Here is a 15,000-nt window from a genome sequence, read left to right on the forward strand (position 1 = left end):
GGAGAACATGGATAGGTGACGTTTCACAGAGTGCTGGAGTAACTCAGCGGGTCAGGCAGCATCTGTGGATAGGTGACGTTTCACAGAGTGCTGGAGTAACTCAGCGGGTCAGGCAGCATCTGTGGAGACATGGATAGGTGACGTTTGCTGGAGTAACTCAGCGTGCTGGAGTAGGTGTAACTCAGCGGGCCAGGCAGCATCTGTGTGAGAACATGGATAGGAGTTTCACAGAGTGCTGGAGTAACAGGGGTCAGGCAGCATCTGTGGAGAACATGGATAGGTGACGTTTCACAGAGTGCTGGAGTAACTCAGCGGGCCCAGGCAGCATCTGTGGAGAACATGGATAGGTGACGTTTCACAGAGTGCTGGAGTAAACTCAGCGGGTCAGGCAGCGTTGGAGAACATGGATAGGTGACATTTCGGGTCAAGGTCCAAGGGTCCTGAAGAAGGGTCTCTATCAAGAGATCGAGCTCTTATGGTTAAGGGATATGGAGAGAAGGCAGGAATGGGATACTGATTGAGGATGATCACATTGAATGGCGGCACTGGCTCGAAGGGCCAATATTGTCTAGTGTTACCTATTCCTTTTCTCCAGAGATGCTGCCTGTCCCTCTGAGTTACTCCAGCTTTTTGTGTCTGTCTTCGGTGTACCTATCCCTACACACAGAGGGAGTTAACCTTGGGAGGTTCTCTTCAATAAGCAATGAGCCATTGTTATCAAGGAGGATGGAGGGGGGAATAAAATCTCCTCTGCCACACTACCCTCAAACCCCCCTCTCTCAAAGTGGGACTGATTTAAAAACAACCAAGGTCTGGCCAAAGTGATGCATGATTACCTCAGGCACAGGACTGGAATTAATCCCTCAACAATGGGAGAAAAGTTCTCGAGTAACCTGTATCAGACAGGAACAGACAATGGCATCTCAGGCCAATTTTCATTCTGCAAACATCCTTGTGGATAAGTGGGCACAATTTGTGAGACAATTTGAACGGATAATGAAGGCTCCACTCTGGTTCATTTTCATTGCCCACCACTTCACAGAGGTGAGGATGCTTGATCAATCCTGGGTTTATCGAGATAACAGACCAGAGAAGCCAAACGGGAAATGTCTTTAACAAGCTCTAACTCTCAAAGCAAAGGATGCAAAACGTGAACAAGGTTAACTATTGTGGCTGGACGCTGGGTCAAATTGGGCTCAACTACATCATAGGCCCTGGAGTCACATCGAGGACTGAGCTAAGAACAGGAGAATTGCCCCAGTGGCTCCAGCTTCTCGTTCTCACCTAGCAAACAACTGATAATGGGCTTTCCTTTATCATCATACCTTTCATTCATTTGATCTACATCTCTCCACATCATGTATCTCTCATTTCCCTTTCCCCTGGCTAGTCTGAACAAGGGTCTTGACTCGAAACTCCACCCATTCCTTCTCTCCAAAGATGCTGCCTGTCCTGCTGAGTTACTCCAGCATTTTGTGTCTATCTTCAGTTTAAACCAGCATCTGCAGTTGCCTTCCCTGAAGAGCTGTAGTGTTGTTTTTATGTTTCTGCACTGACCAATGTAGCTGTGGAAGTGACTTTCCACTTAATATTGGTTTAGTTTGGAGCGACAGAGCAGGAACAGGCCCACCGAGTCTGCTCCGACCGACCGACCAGCGATCCCCGCACATTAACACCATCCTACACTCGGGACAATTTCTACATTTTTTCCAAAGCCAATTCCCCTACAAACCTGTTTGCCTTTGGAGTGTGGCACGAAATCAAAGTTCTCAGAGAAAACCCACGCTGGTCACAGGGAGAGAACGTACAAACTCCATACAGACAGCGCCCGTAATCAGGATAGAACCTGGATCTCTGGCGCTGTGAGGCAGCAGCTCCACCCGCTGCGCCACCATGCTTTATTTAATTCCCTGGCTCCATGGTGGGATTTGAACTTGTGCCTCCAGTTCAATGGTCCAGTAACTTAACAACTAGGTTAGGTTAGGTGTAGGTATGTTAAAGGCTGGGTATCTGAACTGTATTGTACATGTGTCTGTATTTGTCCTATTTAACAGGTCACTTGGACCAAACCCAAAGATGCAGAGTGGCGATGCTCCCTGTCCTCACTTGGATGGGAAGTGAGTGAGCAACAGCTATTTGTTAAGTACAGGTGTCTCTAAATGTTTTTTTCAGTTCAGTTTAGTTTATTGTCACGTGTATCGAGGTACAGTGAAAAGCGATTGTTGCGTGCTAACCAGTCAGCAGAAAGACAATACATGATTACAATCGATCCATTTACAGTGTATAGATTAACGGAGTATCGTTTAGTACAAGGTAAAGCCAGCAAAGTCCAATCAAGGAGCGACTGAGGGTCACCAATGAGGTAGATAGTAATTCAGGACTGCTCTCTGGTTGTGGTAGGATGATTTAGTTGCCTAATTACAGCTGGGGAGAAACTGTCCCTGAATCTGGAGGTGTGTGTGTGCGTTTTCACACTTCTATATTTTCGCAGAACAGTCTAGGCCTTTCCATGTTCCAGAAACTGTCCCAGGCATGTTAAGGAAAGGTAGACGAGGGGAACAAGTTCATAGAAATGAAGACACAAGGGGCTGCATATGCTGGAACTTTGTGCAGACCATGAGGTTCTGTAGGTCAGGCAGTAACAGTGGATGCAATGGACAGGAGACTGTTCGGGTGGGCACAAAATGCTGGAGTAACTGGTCAGGCAGCATCTCTGGAGAGAAGGAATGGGTGATGTTTCGGGACGAGACCTTTCTTTAGGCTGGTTCATTTCTTCAGACTAATTCATGGAAATTGCCGTCAGAATTAAATTAGTCGATAGGCAGTAGATAGTGGGCACTGTATACACTGATATCTTCCTCTGAGACTTGACGGAAGAATTAAAAGATTATACAATCAAATTTGAAGTTGTTTTGGAGTGGATTTACTAATTGGCTGGATAGCAGAATACAGGTGGAAAATCAATTGTGGTAATTCTAAATGGGCAACAGAGATCAACAAAGTGGTCGAAGAAACGATGAATGATCACATCAAAGGATGTTTTGTGGAATATCTGAGATTTGAATAATTCCTTGGGAAATTTGGGAGCGCCTGTGAGCAGAGGCAGAGAAACAAAGGAACAGCCTTGGCAATTAAGGGTGTGAAGTGGGTTCAAAGCGACGAATAGCAAATATGATTAGATAGTGGGATGTGCATCAATGTGTTGTGAGGTGGATAATTGGGAAGGAGAGGAGATACGTTACCAGTTGTGTTCTGTGGCCAGCTTCATCGCCTCTCCCTGACACTCACTCTTGTGTTCAAGCATATATTCTCTGCACACATTTCTCCACTGTGCTGAAATCGACACTTGCTTCTGGCCACCCTTCATCCCTATGTGTCTCCGTATATTGACTCCATCTACACCTCACGCTGCCTCGGCAAGGCCAGCAGCATCATCACGGACCAGTCTCCCTTCCATCCACCGCCTCCATCTACACCTCACGCTGCCTCGGCAAGGCCAGCAGCATCATCACGGACCAGTCTCACCCCCGGTCACTCCCTCTTCTCCCCTCTCCCATCGGGCAAGAGGTACAGAAGTGTGAAAACCAACGCACACACACCTCCAGATTCAGGGACAGTTTCTTCCCGGCTGTTATCAGGCAACTGAACCGTCCTCTCACCAACAAGAGAGCGGTCCTGAACTACTATCTACCTCATTATAGATCTATGAACTATCTTTAATCAGACTTTATCATGCACTAAATATTACCCCTTTTCTGGTATCTGTATAGTGTGGATGGGTTGATTGTGATCATGCATAGTCTTTACTGTGACTGGATAGCATGCAACAAAAATCTTTTCACTGTACCTCAGTAGGTGACAATAATGAGTGAATGAATAAGTTTATTAGCCAAGTATTCACATACAAGGAATTTGTCTTGGTGCTCCGCCCGCAAGTTACAACGACCCCTAGTGACAGTTAGGAATGACAATAAACTAAACTAAAACCCCCAGCTCTCATTCCCGCAGCGTTGGGCTCACGGATGCAGATTAATTGGGAGCTTGTACTTGTTTTTGGTTGGTGATTATTTATTATTGTCACAGGCATGGAGATAGAGTGAAAAACTTTGTTTATCATGGAATTACTTTGGATGTTTCTGAAATTTAGTTTAGTTTAGAGATACAACGGTGAAACGTGCCCTTCGGCCCACCGGGTCCGCGGTGACCAGCGATCCCCGCACACTAACACTACCCTACACACACACACACACTCATTTTACATTCAAACCAAGCCAATTAACCTATAAATCTGTACGTCTTTGGAGCGTGGGAGGAAACCGAAGATCTCAGAGAAAACCCACGTGGATCATGGGGAGAAGGTACAAACTCCGTACAGACAGCACCCGTAGTCGGGATGGAACCGACTCAGGCTCTGTGAGGCAGCAACTCCACCCACTGCGCCACCATGCCGCCATAACGTGAAACGTTACGGTTCTTGGTGGATGTGGTTATTGCTCGGCAACAGCGGATTAAAGTCTTTCAGCTGACACACTGGAAGGAAAGCAGATTGTGACACTTTGTAGAAAATGTGAGGTCCCAGACCTTGCCTGCATCCTGGCAACAATGTGTATTCACCCAGCCTGACGTGGTGAAGACCTGCCTCATTATAATCTGCCTGCCACACACAAGTACCCAAAGAGGATAGTTACTGCCAGTCCATTCGTCAGAGGGAGAGGACCATTCAGCCTACTAAACCGACACAGTGGCGCAGCGGTAGAGTTGCTGCCTCACAGCCGCCAGAGAACCAGGTTCGATCCTGACTGTACGGAGTTTGTACGTTTACCCTGTGACCACGTGCGTTTCCTCCCACACTCCAAAGACGTACAGGTTTGTAGATTAATTGACGTCTGTAAATTGTCTCTGGTGTGTCGGATAGAACAAGTGTACGGCTGATCGTTGGTCAGTGTGGACTCGTTGGGCTGAAGGGCCTGTTTCCACACTGTATCTATAAACTAAACTCAACTAATTAAGAGGGCCCTGCCTCTAGTTGAACCGCAATTCAGTTGGTTCTTGTGCTCAGCTATTTCCCCCGAGATTTGATCCTATCCTGAATGTGACCATTGACAAGAAATTGCACTGGAGTAGCCCTGCATACAATGTGGTGCTATAGCAGGTCAGAGGCTCGGGATTCGCTGGTGACGAGCTCACCTCCTAACTCCCCACACCTATCCACCCCACACCTGTCCACCACCCACCTGTCCACCCCCACACTGTCCCCCACCTGCCCACCCCCCACCCCCCACCTGTCCACCCCCACACCACACTGTCCACCCCCACCACCCCCACCCCCCACCTGTCCACCCCCTGTCCACCCACACCTGCCCAACCCCACACCTGTCCACCCCACCCCCACCCCCCACCTGTCCACCCCACACCTGTCCACCCCCCACCTGTCCACCCCACACCTGTCCACCCCACACCTGTCCACCCACACAGCTGTCCACCCCCCCTGTCCACCCCCCACCCTGTCCACCCCACACCTGTCCACCCCACACCTGTCCACCCCACACCTGTCCACCCCGCACCCCCCCTGTCCATGTCCACCCCCCTGTCCACCCCCCCACTGTCCACCCCCCACCTGTCCACCCCACACCTGTCCACCCCGCACCTGTCCATCCCACACCTGTCCACCACACACCTGTCCACCCCACACCCCACACCTGTCCATCCCACACCTGTCCACCACACAGACCTGTCCACCCAAGATAGACACCTGGAGTCCATCCCACACTCTGGAGAAGAGAAAATCCACCCCGGTCGAGCCCCTTCTTCAGACTGAGAGTCAGTGGAATGGGAAACGAGATAATGACGGTGATGTAGAGAGATATAGAACAAATGAATGAAAGATATTCAGAAAAGTAACGATGATAAAGGAAACAGGCTGGAAAGGTGAAGTCTCAATAATTCGTAATAAGTTCAACACTACAGGATGAGCTAGTGAGGCACTCCATTACGGACTGCACCACCACACCCAGCTTCCCCTCTATCTCACACTATCCTGACTTGGAAGTCTATTGCTGTTCCTTCACCAGTGCTGGGTCAAAACTACCTCCTAACAACATTGGGTGGTGTATCCACACCTCAAAGAACGCAGAAGAAATGTCAAGCTCACAGCCTCCAACCTCGAGAAGATGGCAGAGGGGAGGCTTCATAGACGTTTACAACATGAGAGGCATTGACAGTCAGAACCATTTTCCCCAGGGTAGATGTATCAAATACTGGAGGACATCAGTTTAAGGTGAGAGGGGAAATGATTAAATGAGACGTGTGGGACAGGTTTTTTTTTACACAGTGTGGTGGTTGCCTGGAACATACTGTCACTGATGGTGGTGGAGGCAGATTCGATAGTGGTTTAAGAAAAGATACACAGAATGCTGGAGTAACCCAGCGGGACAGGCAGCATTTCTGGAGAGAAAGAGTGGATGACGTCTCGGGTCGAGATCCTACTTCAATCTGAAGAAGGGTCTCGACCCAAAACGTCACCCATAGTTTAGTTTAGTTTAGAGATACAGTGAGGAAACAGGCCCTTCGGCCCACCGGGTCCACACCGACCAGCGATCCCTGCACACTAACGCCATCCTACACACACTAGGGACAATTTACACTTACACCGAGCCAATTAACCTACATAGCTGTACGTCTTTGGAGTGTGGGAGGAAACGGAAGATCTCGGAGAAAATCCACGCAGGTCACGGGGTGAACGTACAAACTCCGTACAGACAGCACCCGTAGTTGGAATGGAACCCGGATCTCTGGCGCTGTGAGGCAGCAGCTCTACCCGCTGCGCCACCGTGGCCACTCGTCGAGTTCGTCGTCTGTCGTCCTGCTGGTACGTTAACATGAGCAACAGGCGGCTGGAATCTTTTCCAGGCTCTCCGTAAATCAAAGGCTTCAGTTCTGCCTAATGAAATTAATGTTTGGACGTGGGTTGTTTACCTCTGGATCTTTTTAAATTACAGGTAATGATTAGAGATTATTGCCGAACTCTCCAGTGAACTGAAAACGCTGGGTTTGATTTCATTCAATGAATGCCCCACACATGAGTGGTGTGTCAGCACTGTGGAGCGGGGCACTGCGCAGGTCACACGAGGCTGAGGGACTCTGGGGTAAAGACACAAATCATTAAAGGTGGCAGGGCGGGTTAATAAGATGTGCAGAGCCTGCTCCAGCATTTATTTACGCAGGGAAAGAGCGATAATATGGATACACAACTTTGATTAGAACAAACTTGAGAATACAATGTGCAAGAAGGAACTGCAAGTGCTGGTTAACACTGAAGATATACACAAAATGCTGGAGTAACTCAGCGGGACAGGCAGCATCTCTGGAGTCTCGACCCGAAACGTCACCCATTCCTTCTCTCCAGAGATGCTGCCTGACGGTCTGTCCCGCTGAGTTACTCCAACACTTTGCTCAGTTCTAGCCTCCACTTTAACCAACATGTCGCAGAGACACTGGGGAAAGCAGGACGCCAGCGGCAGAACATCAAGGCTCAGCTCTCTGCGGCTTGAGGGCATGAGCAGATTCACAAAGAGATCGTTCAGCCCCTCTAGCCACTCCATTATCTAACTGCAGAATCCCTGGAATAGTTGTGATTTTAATGAGGAGTTACTGGTGGAGGGTTTTATTTAGGAGGCTCTCTAATGAAAGGGCTCGACCCGAAACGTCACCCATTCCTTCTATCCAGAGATGCTGCCTGTCCCGCTGAGTTACTCCAGCAATTTGTGTCTATCTTCAGTGGAAACCAGCACCTGCAGTTCCTTCCTACACATTAGTTATCATTTAGCTTAGTTTAGTTTAGTTGAGAGATACATCGCAGAATCAGACCTTTCAGAATCAGCCCACTGAGTCCGTGCCGACCAGCGATCTATCCTACACACACTGGGGACAATTTACATTCATACCAAGCTAATTAACCCACAAACCCGTACGCCTTTGGAGTGTGGGAGGAAACCGGAGCACCCGGAGAAAACCATGTAGGTCACAGGAAGAACGTGCAAACTCCGTACAGACCGCACCTGTAGTCAGGATTGAACCCGGGTTACTGGCGCTGTGAGGCAGCAGCTCTACCCGCTGCGCCACCATGCCGCCCTGTTCTCCAGAGAGCTGCCTGACCCGCTGAGTTATTCCAGGTTTCATGTGTCTATCGTTACCACACTATCCACTCCTGCTGCCACTTTCAGCCCAAGGTTCCCAGTGATCTGCCCTTCCATTCACTCACATTATATATGCTATATAGACAATAGACAATAGGTGCAGGAGTAGGCCATTCAGCCCTTCGAGCTAGCACTGCCATTCAATGTGATCATGGCTGATCATCCCCAATCAGTACCCCGTTCCTGCCTTCTCCCCATATCCCCTGACTCCGCTATCTTTAAGAGCCCTATCTAGCTCTCTCTTGAAAGTATCCAGAGAACCGGCTTCCACCGTCCTCTGAGGCAGAGAATTCCACAGACTAAAAACTCTGTGAAAAAGCGTTTCCTCATCTCCGTTCTTAATGGCTTACCCTGTATTTTTAAACTGTGGCCCCTGGTTCTGGACTCCCCCAACGTCAGGAACATGTCTCCTGCCTCTAGTGTGTCCAAACCCTTAATAATCTTATATGTTTCAATAAGATCCCCTCTCATCTTTCTAAATTCCAGAGTAGACAAGCCCAGCCGCTCCATTCTCTCAGCATATGACAGTCCCGCCATCCCGGGAATTAACCTGGTGAACCTACGCTGCACTCCCTCAATTTTTTATTCCATCCGCTTGCCTTTTCCCCCATCTCCCTGCAAATAGCCCTGGTGAACAAAAATCCTCCCGTCACGGAGATAAAGTTTCCAAGCATCAATTGCTGCTCTCCCAGATCACAAGCAGTCTCTTTCATTCGGAGAGCCTAACTGGGAGCCCTGCTGTGAGGAGCAATATACACATCGCCATCTCCGATTTTGTTTCGGTATTTGTATTCAGCTTCCCTTTCCGCAGTTTATAAAGTTCTCTCAACTGAGCATGAATGATTCACATGGTGCTTAGTCATGCAAAAAAAGGATATAAAAGACTAGATAATAACATACACAGCCGCACGCTATTCTGCACAATTTTAACAGGCATTGTGCCTAATGGTTGTATACAAATGTGAAATAGCAGGCTTGTTTCCAATCTCCGAGCTGTCCCCATCACTCTCATTCTCTCCAACCCCCTCCAGGACTAACGCTTTATTCCATGTTCGGGCCAATAACGCTCTTTGGACCGCGGCCAAACATCAGCCAGCGAGCTCGCACACACCAACAGGTTGTTTCCTCTCGTGGATTGGCCTGCTTTAGTTTGGAGATACAGTCTTGTTGAGAGATACAGGCTACAAGAAAATAGGTGCAGGAGGAGGCCATTCGGCCCTTTGAGCCAGCACCGCCATTCATTGTGATCATGGCCCATTAACCTACAAACCCACACGTCTTTGGAACGTGGAGGAAACTGGAGCACCCAGAGAAAACCCACGCGATCACAGGGAGAACGTTCAAGTCTGAGATGAATCTTTTGGTCTTGTGGACAACAGGCAGCTGAGGTTAAACCAGTATATAACCGACTGATAAAACAGATTTAGAAGGGCTGAATGGCAGCTTCCAGCTAACATTTCCCATATACTAATGCGGATTTTATGAACAAAAGATGTAAACTGTCGACTGAGAAGTTGATGTTTGCTGGGAATAACCTCCATCACTGTGGTTGGTGTCACATACATATATATATATATATGCCATTTATTGTCACTATACATGTACAGTGAAAATGACCTGACCGTCTGGCATATCTGGCACATGTGACAATTAAATCTATCTTGAATCTTGAATCTTGAATCTTGACCGGGCAAGTGCTGAACTACTATCTACCTCATCGGTAACCCTCAGACTATCCTTGATCGGCCTTTTCTGCCATAAACTTGCATTCAATGTTATTCCCTTATCATGTATCTATACATTGTAAATGGCTTGATTGTAATCACGTATTGTCTTTCAGCTGACTGGTTAGCACGCAACAAAAGCTTTTCACTGTACCTCGGTACACGGGACAATAAACTAAACTGAACTGAACAAGGAGGGCTGAGGGGCATTCGGTGATTTATTTATTACTGATGAGAGGGGAGAAAGCGAGGGAAGGGAGGAAGGGGAAGAGAGATGGAGGAAGAGAGAGAGAGAATGGATGGTGGTGTAAAAGAGAAAGAAAGAAGAGAAAGAGAGTCACGGTGGTGCAGCGGGTAGAGCTGCTGCCTCACAGTACCAGAGACCCGGGTTCCATCCCGACTGCGGGTGCTGTCTGTACGGAGTTTGCACGTTCTCCCCGTGACCTGCGTGGGTTTTCTCCGGGTGCTCCGGTTTCCTCCCACACTCCAAGGACGTGCAGGTTTGTGGGTTAATTGGCTTGGTATAAATGTAAATTTTCCCTCGTGTGTGTGTAGGATAGTGTAAGTGTGCGGGGATCGCTGGTCGGTGCGGACTCGAAGGGCCTGTTTCCGCGCTGTATCTCCAAAAGAAAAAAGAACAAGGGAGAGATGACGGAAGGGGAAGCGGGAAATGAGACAAAGAAAGGGAAGGGAGAGACAAAGGAAGAAAGAAAGGAAGAGAAGAAAGGGAAAAGAGGGGAGAGAGAGGAAGGAAGATGTGTGGGAAGGAACTGCAGACGCTGGTTTAAACCGAAGATAGACACAAAATGCTGGAGTAACTCAGCGGGACAGGCAGCGTCTCTGGAGAGAGGAATGGGTGACGTTCCGGGTTGAGACCCTTCTTCAGAAGGAAGATGAATGCTTGTCAGGAGCTAGAGGGTTCAGAAAATGCTGGAGTAAAGCAGAAAAGGCTTTGGAGAGGATGTGGTCGAAGGATTCTTGATTGAAGGATAAGGTTCCTTCCTCATCAACATTCTGCGACACACACCTTCACCGTTTACCTTTCACTGTGCATCCTCACCGCTATTCCCTGTCAGAACCGATTAACACACATTCCCCGACATTAAATGCCATTTGCCTTTCATCAATTGCACGCTCTCTGTAGATCTGGCTGAATAACATGTAGCCCCTTCAAGAATATTAACTTCACATGGAACTGAACGCGATCGTAAACCTCTGATGCTCCACTTAAAGGCACACAGGGTCAAATTCTTTGGTGACCCCCTGGGGATTTTTGCTGGTGTCAGTTACCCACTGAGAACACTCCGTATTGATAAGTATCCCACATCTCCTCAGATCCAATTAATAATTCAGTTCAGCTTTCACAGGAATCCTCCTCACTAGCACCTTATCAGATAGTCACCGAGTCCCTGGTCCTACAGAAAGCTTCCGATCTTCCCACAGCCCCATCCTTATCCCTGCCGAGTGGGAAGGAATATCAGTGAGACCAAGCGCAGGCGCGGCGATTTTTTCGCTGAACACCTCCGCTCAGTCCGCCTAAACCTACCTGATCTCCACGTTGCTCAACACTTTATAACTCCCCCTCCCATTCCCACACTGACCTTTCTGTCCTGGGCCTCCTCCACTGCCAGAGTGAGGCCCAATGCAAATTGGAGGAACAGCACATCATATTTTGCTTGGGTAGATTACACCCCAGCAGTATGAATAGTGATCTTATTAATTTCAAGTAACCCTTACATTCCATCTCTCTCTCTGTCCCTCCCCCACCATAGTCCTGCTAGTTTTACTAATCGTATCCTTTTGTTATCACCTCTTCCACAGCCAACAATGGACCATTGTGGACTCCCGGTTCATCGGTGCCGGCTTTGGTTTGAAGAAGGGTCTCGACCCAAAATGTCACCTATCCATGTTCTCCTCCGGTGCTGCCTGACCCGCTGAGTTACTGCAGCACTCTGTGAAACGTCACCTATCCATGTTCTCCACAGATGCTGCCTGACCCGCTGAGTTACTCCAGCACTCTGTGAAACGTCACCTATCCATATTCTCCACAGATGCTGCCTGACCCTCTGAGTTACTCCAGCACTCTGTGAAGCGCCACCTATCCATGTTCTCCACAGATGCTGCCTGACCCGCTGTGTTACTCCAGCACTCTGTGAAACGTCACCTATCCATGTTCTCCACAGATGCTGCCTGACCCGCTGAGTTACTCCAGCACTCTGTGAAACGTCACCTATCCTGTTCTCCACTAATGCTGCCTGACCCGCTGAGTTACTCCAGCACTCTGTGAAACGTCACCTATCCATGTTCTCCACAGATGCTGCCTGACCCGCTGAGTTACTCCAGCACTCTGTGAAACGTCACCTATCCATATTCTCCACAGATGCTGCCTGACCCTCTGAGTTACTCCAGCACTCTGTGAAACGTCACCTATCCATGTTCTCCACAGATGCTGCCTGACCCGCTGAGTTACTCCAGCACTCTGTGAAACGTCACCTATCCATGTTCTCCACAGATGCTGCCTGACCCGCTGAGTTACTCCAGCACTCTGTGAAACGCCACCTATCCATGTTCTCCACAGATGCTGCCTGACCCGCTGAGTTACTCCAGCATTATGTGTCCATCACCAAGTCCTCTCTAAGCTCCTTTAAGTACTGCTGAATTTAAATTGTGTACCGCTCGGCAAACACAGATGCTTACACAATGCATCCGGCCTTTAGGAATCTGTCTGCTGACGTTGAGGAGAATAAGGAGTAAATGTATCCAGGATTTCTGGTTGAGAATTATCCTCAGGCCTGTTTCAATGACTGGCGGACAATCAACTCACACGTGCCTAGCCCCGACAAGGACCAAATTCTTTCCCAGAGCTGCTTCAATTCATACCATAATGAGCAAGAAATGTATCCATAACGTAAGCTTACAGACAAATTGGATTGAGATCAGTCACTGCCAATGCCAACTCAAGCATGCATTGACAGAACAGATAGGTTTAAATTTAGCCTCATGGAGAAAATCAAATTATTTGAAGCATATTCTCAATGGTTTATGAGCAAGGCTCATCTTTCTCCTATCAGCCGTGTTAAAATAGTCACAAATGGCCGTTTTGTCAAAAAGGATTAGAAGAACATGTTTACATGTTGCAGGGTGAAGGCACGAGCTGCTGTTGGAGTCTCTGGGTCTTGTTTATCCTGGGGGAACATTTGTACCGATTGCACACTCGTTGTCTGCTCCACAATTGAGAGAGAACTAAAAACGCATCAACAGAGGGTTGAGGTACTTGTTGAATCTATGTAGACCACCGTGTTGGAAGGAACTGCAGATGCTGGTTTAAACTGAAGATATACACAAAAAGCTGGAGTAACTCAGCGGGACAAGCAGTATCTCTGGAGAGAAGGAATGGGTGACGTTTCAGACTGAAGAAAGGTCTCGACCCGAATCGTTACCTATTCCTCTCCAGAGGTGCTGCCTGTCCCGCTGAGAAAGAAGGGTATGGGGAAAAAGCAGGAACGGGGTACTGATTTTGGATGATCAGCCATGATCATATTGAATGGCGGTGCTGGCTCGAAGGATCAAATGGCCTACTCCTGCATCTATTTCCTACGTTTTCTATGTTTCTAACGCAAAGGTTTGTAGGTTAATTGGCTTTGATAAAAATTATAAATTGCCCCTAGTGTATAGTCTAGTGCTAGTGTACAGTGATTGCTGGTCAGAGTGGACTCAGTTGACTGAAGAGCCTGTGTTCGCGCTGCATCTCTAAACTATCATCTCTACCGGGTATCTCTAAATCAGGACTGAGCATTACGGGACTGTTAAAAATACATATATTTTTAAATCTCCTATTTGGAGCTTGCATCATGATATGCTTCTGGATGAGTGTTGATGTGATCAGGATGTTCGGGTGGGAGATTCCATTTGTGAGTAAACTTCAATGAAGCTCTCTGAAGTGCATTCAGAGCCCAGACAGGGCACAAACTACAGTGCCGACTAGTTGATGACATACTTGTATGACGAAAGCACACACGTGCAGTACAGTTAGACGGAGTGGAATAAACTAGATCAACGAGTTTCAGTGATTGTCCCTGGCCCTTAGTGAGTCATCTTGTACTGATGTTATGTACAGTCAGAACAGGGATGTACCACAGACATTACACACACACCCTCAGGAGAGCAATGGAATTAGAGTAGATAGGTATCACAGCATCCTAACCTGGGCGCTACAGTGTTGGAGCCAGAGATCCGGGATCAATCCCGTCCACCGCCGTTATGTGTGTGTGTGTGTGTGTGTGTGTGTGTGTGTGTGTGTGTGTGTGTGTGTGTGTGTGTGTGTGTGTGTGTGTGTGTGTGTGTGTGTGTGTGTGTGTGTGTGTGTGTGTGTGTGTGTGTGTGTGTGTGTGTGTGTGTCTCTGTGTGTGTCTGTGTGTGTGTGTGTGTGTGTGTGTGTGTGTGTGTGTGTGTGTGTGTGTGTGTGTGTGTGTGTGTGTGTGTGTGTGTGTGTGTGTGTGTGTGTGTGTGTGTGTGAGTGTGTGTGTGTGTGTGTGTGTGTCTGTGTCTGCGTGTGCGTGTGTGTGTCTGTGTGTGTGCCTATGTGTGTCTGTGTGAGTGTGCGTGCGTGTGTGTGTGTGTGTAGTTTGCACGCTCTCCCTGAGACCGCGCGGTTTCACTCAGTTGCTCTGCTTCCCCTCACATCCCAACTACGTGGGTTATTTGGCCTGGAATGTGGATGAGGGGGAGAGATGATGGGAATGTGGGGAGAATTAAATGGATTGGTGTAAACGGATGGTTGATGTCCAGCTCGGACTGGGTGGGCCGAAGGGCCTGTTTCTGTTCGCACTCCTGACACCCGGGCAGTGACTGAAACAACCCCTGCACTGATGAAGAGGTTTCACAGAAAGACGCCACAGGCTGTGAAGCCAAGCAGCAGGGAAGCAGCATGAGAAACAGGGTCGTGGGCTTATGGACTATTACCACACGTGTAATGCAGAACAATTTCACGTCAAAACTCGTCACAGTGGCGCAGCGGGTAGAGCTGCTGCCTCACAGCGCCAGAGACCCAGGTTCCATCCTGACCACAGGTGCTGACTGTA

At 48.4% G+C, this 15,000-nt stretch overlaps 1 protein-coding gene across 1 annotated transcript in view; it reads right to left on the minus strand.

Annotated features, from left to right (window-relative positions):
• Positions 1 to 15,000, minus strand: part of LOC129694565 (neurexin-1-like) — a 101,665-nt gene that overhangs the window by 80,225 nt on the left and 6,440 nt on the right. The window lies entirely within an intron of this gene.

The sequence above is a fragment of the Leucoraja erinacea genome, unplaced genomic scaffold (genome assembly GCF_028641065.1).
Source record: "Leucoraja erinacea ecotype New England unplaced genomic scaffold, Leri_hhj_1 Leri_70S, whole genome shotgun sequence".
In the NCBI taxonomy this organism is placed as follows: domain Eukaryota; kingdom Metazoa; phylum Chordata; class Chondrichthyes; order Rajiformes; family Rajidae; genus Leucoraja; species Leucoraja erinaceus.